The 7891-nt window shown below is 42.6% G+C and overlaps 1 pseudogene; it reads left to right on the plus strand.

Moving 5' to 3' along the window:
* Nucleotides 1-1282: 1282 nt before the first annotated feature.
* LOC102873252 lies at nt 1283-2761 on the plus strand (annotated as a pseudogene).
* The last annotated feature ends 5130 nt before the right edge of the window (nt 2762-7891 follow it).

Raw genomic sequence — 7891 nt, forward strand, 5'->3', positions numbered from 1 at the left:
AAAAGACTCAAGCAAGACCCACACCTCACTCCATATACAAAAACCAATTCAAGGTGGATCATGGACCTAGGATTAAAACCAAGGACTATAAACTTCATTACAGAAAAGCTAGGAACAACACTAGAAGTCCTAATCCACAAGTAGAGTTCTGATCCATTGATTTTTTTATATGGTTTTAGCTGTAGTGATCAATAAGAATGTTAATAAACGTTAATTTTTTGAGTACTCGTGGTGTGTTAAGCACTACCCCATATATAATAGCCCTATGAGATAGGTGCCAATATTATGCTCATTTTAAATACTTTTTCAAAACTTCTTGTTGTTAGCTGCTGTATAGTCAATTCTGACTAATGGTTACCCCATGTACAATAGAACAAAATATTACTTTGGTCCTGAATCATCTTTATGGCAATTGGAATATTTAGGTTCATTGTTACAACTTTTGGGTAAATCCATCTCTTTTTGCTTGTTTGTTTGATGGTTTTTATTAATCTTTACTGCCCTCTCCCTTCTTTTCCATTACTGTTAACCATTCAAGATTGATTCCGTGTGTTAGCCTTTCCTTAGCTTTTTATAGGAATAGGCTTACACCTTGTCTTTTTTCTAACTGATTTATATCACTCAGCACAGTTTGTCCTAGATTCATGCTGTATAGTATTTCGTTAATTCTTGACCATTTTTCAGTGATTTATAATACTCCATTGTGTCTTCATCCATTCATCCATTGATATATCCTTAATTTATTTTATGTTTTTGTTATAAATAATGCCGCAAGACATATGGGTATGTCTATGACAGTTTGTGCATTTATTTCCTTGGGGTATATACCTAGTAAGAGATTACTGTGCTAAATGGCATTTCTATTGCCAACTTTCTAAGGAAGCACCAAACTACTTTTTGTAGTGATTACACCACCTTACAGTCCTACTAGCAGCGTGTCAGACTCCAATCCTCCCCACACTCTCACCAGCATTTGTTATTTGATGTTTTATTGATTTTTTTTATACCTTGTTGTTGTTCTGATTTGCATTTTCTAATACCTAATGATCTTCAGTATTTCTTCACGTGTTTGATTGGCATCTGAATGTCTTCTTTGGTTGTGTATTCATGTCCTCTTCCTCTTTCATAACTGAGTTGTCTTTTTTTTGTGTCAGTTCATCTTACTGAAGATATCTTTTATCTTCACAGACCAAACGTACTTAATTTTTATTTTCCTTCATTTTTTAGTAAGCATTAAGCAAATAGCTTTATCAAACATGATAGCAATTGATCTTTCCTGATGATGCGTATAAAGTAAGTGATTCAATGGCCTCGCTTCTGAGCAACATTCTAGTAATAATTCTAAAATGAATTTGTTCATTCTTAGAGAAGTTAAGCAGCTCCTCAATGTCACAGAATTCATAAGAAAAAAAGAGGCAAAACTGATTGTGAGCTGTGTCCAATAGAGGCAAAATTGATCGTGAGCTTGTCACAAACCTATGCTTAAACCACTAAGCCAGAAAGCTAACTGGAATGATCTATCCTCAGATCTGTGCAATATAGGAACAAGGGTGCTCCTACTTGCCCTAGGACACCCTCTGATGGAGGTCTGATATGACCACACTCACCCAGGGATGTCTTCATACTGCCTGAAACACACTACAGTGAAGCATTTGTAGTAGATTTTAGTGAAAGAGAACACTTTCTTTATTGAATCCTCCCTAAAAGAATTCCACCTACTTCATAGTCACACAATTAATAATAATAAAGCAAATACTTTAAATTACTAATGATGTGCCAGGAATTCTTGTAAACACTTAAGTAACAGTTCTGGTGGCTCAACAGTTAAACATTAAATTGCTGATGATTTATTCCTACCCAGTGGCTCTATATAAGGACCTGGGGATTCCCTTCAATAAAGATTGCAACTAAGAATACTTTATGGGGTTGCTCTGCTCTGTCATATGAGGTTGTTATGAGTCAGAAAAGACAGCACCTTAAAATAGAATTATTTTCTCAAATTTATAGATTAAAAAAAAAAAGCCACAGAGAGCTAATGAAACTTTCCTAAGAGCATGTGACTAGGAAGCAGCAGAGATGACATTCCCTCCCAGGCACTCAGCCTCCTGAACCTGTTGACTTCACTACCTTACAGTGACGCCTGATGTTCCAGCACAAGCTACATGTTAGGCCCTCAACTGGGCTCCAACAGGTCCCTGGAACCCCCACATGACAGGGCATGAGAAACTAATCACAAAAATTCATATACACGAATCAACTCTGACAAAAAATATGAAAAAAGAAAAGAGGGAGAGGCTGCGGCCTGAGCTCTGGCCCCCGTGGGAGCAGCACCCCGTGGGGAAAACATTTTCTGCTCCCACCAAGTTGACAGGGCTGCCCTGAGTCTCCCGGCCGTGCCCTAACTGCCAGTCTCCGCACCTTTCCCCCTAGCCAATGGCCCCGGTGGAAGGATCGGGGAGAAGCCGAAGGGAAGAGAGACGAGGCTGACTACAAGCGTCTGCAGACCTTCCCTCTGGTCAGGCACTCGGACGCCAGAGGAGATGCGAGTGGAGACCATGGAGCTTTGTGTCACAGCCTGTGAGAAATTCTCCAACAATGAGAGCCCTCCCAAGATGATCAAGGAGACCATGGACAAGAAGTTCCGCTCCTCGTGGAACGTGGTCATTGGGGAAGGCTTCGGTTTGAGATCACGCACCGGGTGAACGTGCTCTACCTGTACTTCGAAGGAACCCTGGCTGTGTGTGTCTGGAAGGGCTCCTGACACTCTGTCCCCCGCCCCGGCCCCAGCACCATGCAGGGACAGGAGCAGCCCCATGCAGGCCCTGGTCTCCTGAGAAGGGAGCCTTGTCTTCGTCCTGTGTCCTGGTTTTCTGAGCCATGCCCAGTGTGTGAATTTGCTGAGCCGTATCTGAGTCCAGGGTGTGTGGGGGAGGCAGGGCATAGGGCAGGGTGAGAGGAAGGTGGCCAGCTTCCCTCTCCCGGGCTGCTCTGCCCAGTGTCCCGGAGCCCATTCCTGTGAAGTGTCCACTGTCCTTGTGTTTAGTGGCCATGACAAAAATGACCCTAGGAAGGAGCCTCACCTCTCATGGGATACTGGCCACTTCTCTGCTTGTCTTCTGGGTAGGCGGTGACCTCCCCCCATCACCTGTGCCCCAACCTGACCCCAGGCTGAACAAACCACTCTGTCTCCAGCTCATCAGCCCAGCTTGGCCAGAGGGTCCAGACAGCCTCTGTCAGTGCTCTCTGTCCCCCTCAGTCGCCAGGCACTTGACCCTCCACGTGGCCAGTTGTTTGGGTGTCATGGATTGTGGGGAGCCCCGGCCAGGTGTGTGCCTGCTCTGTAGGCCCACGGCAGCAGGGGCTGAAACTGCCAGTGAACTTCTCATCAGGGACCGCATGCTGATTTGTACTCAGATCTGCTGGCTTTTTTTACCCTTTTTGAGTGTCGGGAGAAGGGTTTCAGTAGAAGGGTGAATTGTATTTTACACAGTGGTCTTATTTATAGAAAAATCTTGGCTTTTACAATTAAAATGACCAAAACCTGAAAAAAAAAAGAAAGAAAAGAGGGAGTCAAAAGAGGCTAACAGAAGTGGGAAGGTCAAAACAGGTCTGTGCATAAAAGGTACATTTAAGTTGAGATTGGAAATGGAGGCGTAGCAGCTGCCAGAAGCAGAGTAGGAGGAGGGGCATGGAAGCTTGGCCAACCCAACTAATTTCTGGTTATTTTAAAGTTTTACGTTGTTAAAAACGGTTAGTTCTATCTCTAGCTGGTCTCTCCATAGGCTGAGAATAAAATAGCACGTGCCATATATGACCTGTTATGAGGAGGGGACCCAAACAAAACCTTGTTCTTCAGTCTCTGAGTCGGAACCAACTTGAAGGCAAGGAGAGTCTATCATCAAGGTCGAGGAAAACAGAACTGAAGTTGTGAAAACTCAGAGCAAGAATTTCTCCAAAATGAAAAGTATTTTTCTCTGCATCCCTTTCTCACAAAGAGGCACAGGAGGAAAGTTGACCCTTGTGTTTTGAGACTTAGTAAGAGGACTTCTGGGAACTACTTGATTCAGCTGGAAAGACAAGGGGCAGTCATTCAGAGAAAGTGGACAGTATTGAGAACAAACTACACTTTTCACACAGACAAGGAGGCAGGCGACATTCCCATGGAGTTTTATGGGTCTTGTGGGAGTTAGGCTGGAGCCATTTTCAAAGAGAACCTTGCTCAAGACGTTTACCAGTGATTTTTGTGGGATGGAAGGCTAAATACCGAGAGGACGGAGAGTTAGAGTTGTTGGGCCAGCCACATCACACATCAGAAGACTAGTCACTGAGGTTCCAAATGGGGATGTTTTCTAGAAACCCACAAAATATATCCTAATAGAAAGACCAAGATTTATGTGTGCCAAGTCTCGTGAACATTGAACAAAGGGAGATTGTGAAAACATGTCTTTCTCCTTTTTTTTTTCTTTCTGACTCTGAAGGAGTGAGAGCCAAGACGAGAAAACTAGCCTGGGGGGTTGGAGAAGCAGAAGCTAAAGATATGGAACAGAAGTCAGCCATGGTCCCCTCTCCTGACAGAAGTCACAGTCTGAAATAGGACCAAGCTAGGAAAGAGAGAACATTTCAAATTTGACAGGAGGTCAGAATTGTATTACACTAAACTGACATTTAAAGCATGAGAATAAGACTGTGGTTGTGGCAAAAATGTGTCCCAAGACTTTTTGTTTCTCCAATTCTAACTGGAAAAGCTATGGGAACTAATCAAGGCCAAGAGGGGGATTACAGACTTCACTCAATATAGGATTGAAGATTCCAGGACAAATTAGAAAGGAAATTGTTTTTAATCTTTCAACAGATATTTTTGGAGTGTCTGTTGTTAGGTGCCCTCAGGTCGCCTGTGACTCACACATTCTATGCACAATAGCTCTGAATTCTGCCCTGTCCTGAGCCAGTCTCACTGTCTCCAACACATTTACCCCCATTACCCCTGTACTGTGTCAATCCATCTCCTCCTGAATCTTCTTCTATTGAGCTATTCCTCCACCCAAGGATTGCTTCCTCCTGGCAACATAACCAAAGTGTGTCAGACAAAGCTTCAAAATCCTTGCCTCCAAGGAACAACTTGGAGTTGTTTCTAGGAATAGAAACTATGAAGTGTGACCATGGAAACGAATAGAACTGTTAGTAGGCTGCTGTAATAATTCAAGAGGGAAACCATTTTGACAAATGGTAGCACTGGAATCAGTGAGAAGTGATTAAATTTGAAAATATTCTCAAAAAGATATCTTAACTGGTAAAACTTGGAGAGAAACGAAAAAGATTCCATTAGGCTTAGTGGTGAGGAATTGTACTGTCAAAGGTATGGAATTTGAATCACTAACTGTTCCAAAGAAGAAAGATACGTTATCTCCTCCCATGTGATAGTGTTGTTGACTGTTGAGTGCCTTTGAGGTGAGCATGACTCATAGTGATTCTATGAGCAAAAGGTCTGAAGCCCTCTACAACTATTGGCATTTATCAAAGTTCATAGAGTTTCCAAAGGCATGTTATTAAGGAAGTAGATGCCACTCCTGCTTCCAAACCTGTCATAGTATGTTATTATTGTTATATGATATTGAGTCACCTGTGATGCATAGCGACCCTATGTACAGCAGCTCTGAACCCTTCCCTGTCCTGAGCCATTCTCACGAATTCTGACACACCAACTCCCATAGCCCCAGTCACTGTATCAATCCATCTCATCCGGGGTCTCCCTCTCCCGCACTATCCATCCACCCTTCTGAGTATGATGTCCTTCTCCAAGGACACATGCCCAAAGTAAGTGAGATGGTGCTTCAAAATTCTAGCCTTCAAGGAAAGACTTGATTTCACCTTCTTGAAGACAGACCGATTTGTTTTCTCCTCAGTCCATGGTATGTTCAAGACTCTTCTCTAGCACCACAACTCAAAGGCATCATTTCTTCTTCTGCCATCCTTAGTCATTGTCCAACTCTCTGAATCATAACAAGTAATTCAGAACACCATGGCCTGAATTAGGCACCTCTGTATCTAGATTGACATCACTGCTCTTCAGCACTCTGGAGAAGTCCATGATAGCCACACTCCTCCTCATAAAGCCCTGCTTCCCAAATGATCTGTTCTGAATACAGATTGAAAAGGTATGGGGACAGATGCATCCCTGACACACTCCTTCCCTGATTTTAAACCATGCAATATTTCCTTGCTCTGTTCTGAGGACTGCTTCTTGGTTCAAGCATAGGTTTCGTATTAGCACAATCAAGTGCTCTGAGATTCCCATTTTCCTCAAGGATAGCCACAATTTATTGTGATCCACACAGTCGAATGCTTTTGCACAGTCAATGTAACAGTGATAGACATTCTTCTGGTATTTCCTGCTTTGTGCCAAGATCCATATTGGCAGTAATTTCCCTAGAGCCACAATCTCTTCAAAATCCAGCCTGTATTTCTGATAGTTCTCTGTCAATGTACTGTTCAAGTCTTTTCTGGATAATCTTAAGCAGGATTTTGCTAGTGTGTGATATTAATGATGTTGTTGTTTTAATGATGTTGATGTTGTTGTTGTTGTTAAGTGCCATCAAGTCATAGGTGACTCGTAGCGACCCTATGAACAAAAGACCTGAACACTTGCATAACTTACATCTTTTCTTCAGGTTCATAAAGTTTCCAGAGGCAAGCTATTTTGGAAATGGATGCCACTCCTGCTTCCAAGCTTATTTTAATCGGGGACCTCCACCAAACACTGTCCACCATGGTTATTTTACAATTCCAGCATGCCCAAATGCTGGGAGACTCTGTGCCAGAGACCCCCCAATTCATCTGGAAAGTCCCCTCTGCTGACACCCCACTTGGCACTAAAAGAAAACCACAAGATCCCCAAGCATCCCATATGCATGTCTGTCCCTCTTCTTTGGAGTGGCACTCCATAGGACTCCAAAGGTCCAGCTGGGACCGAGACTCACAGCACACTGGCTCTTCGCCCTCAGCCCACAGGCATGGAAAAACATTTCAGTATTTTACAGTTCTGGCATGCTCAAATGCTGGTGGACTCTGAGCCAGAGATCCCCAATTCATCTGGCAAATCTCCTCTTCTGACACCCACTTGGGATGAAAAGAAAGCCACAAGATCCCTGAGCATTCCATACAAATGTGTGTCCCTCTTCAAGATGTGATACTCTTTGATAATTTCCACACTCTCTCAGGTCACCTTTTTTTGGAATGGGAATAAATAACCAGTCAGTTGGCCAAGTAGATGTCCTCCAGATTTCTTGGCACGACTTGGTGAGCACATGCAGGGCAGCATCTGTTTGCTGAAATATGTTAATTGGTATTCCATCAATTCCTGGGGCTTTATTTTTTGCCAAGTCCTTCAGAGCAGCCTACACTTCCTCTTTCATCACCATTGCCTCTTCCTCATATGCTGTTTCTTGAAATTCTTCTGTGTCAGCCAATTCTTTTTGATACAATAATTCTGTATACTCCTTCCATCTGCTTTTAATGCTTCCTGAATCATTCAATACTCTGCCCATAGCATCCTTAAGCTATTGCAACTCGTGGTTTGAAATTATTCTTTAGTTATTTCAGCTTAAGAAATGCTGAGCAAGTTTGGCCCTTTTGATTTTCTGACTCCAGCTCCTCGCACATTTCATTATAATATCTTGCCTTGTCTTCCCAAACAGCCCTTTGAAATCTTCTATTCAGCTCTTTAACTTCTTGATTTCTTCCTTTTGCTTTGGCTCCTTGGTGCTCTAGTGCAATCTTCAGAGTCTCTTCTGACATCAATTTTGTTCTTTTCTTCTTCCATCTTAGTAATGACTCTTTGTATTCTTTTTAAAAAAACTTTTTTTTATTACTTTTTATTTTTTTAATGTGTGTA

The sequence above is a fragment of the Elephantulus edwardii genome, unplaced genomic scaffold (genome assembly GCF_000299155.1).
Source record: "Elephantulus edwardii isolate Elephantulus edwardi_28Jun2011 unplaced genomic scaffold, EleEdw1.0 scaffold00090, whole genome shotgun sequence".
NCBI lineage: Eukaryota > Metazoa > Chordata > Mammalia > Macroscelidea > Macroscelididae > Elephantulus > Elephantulus edwardii.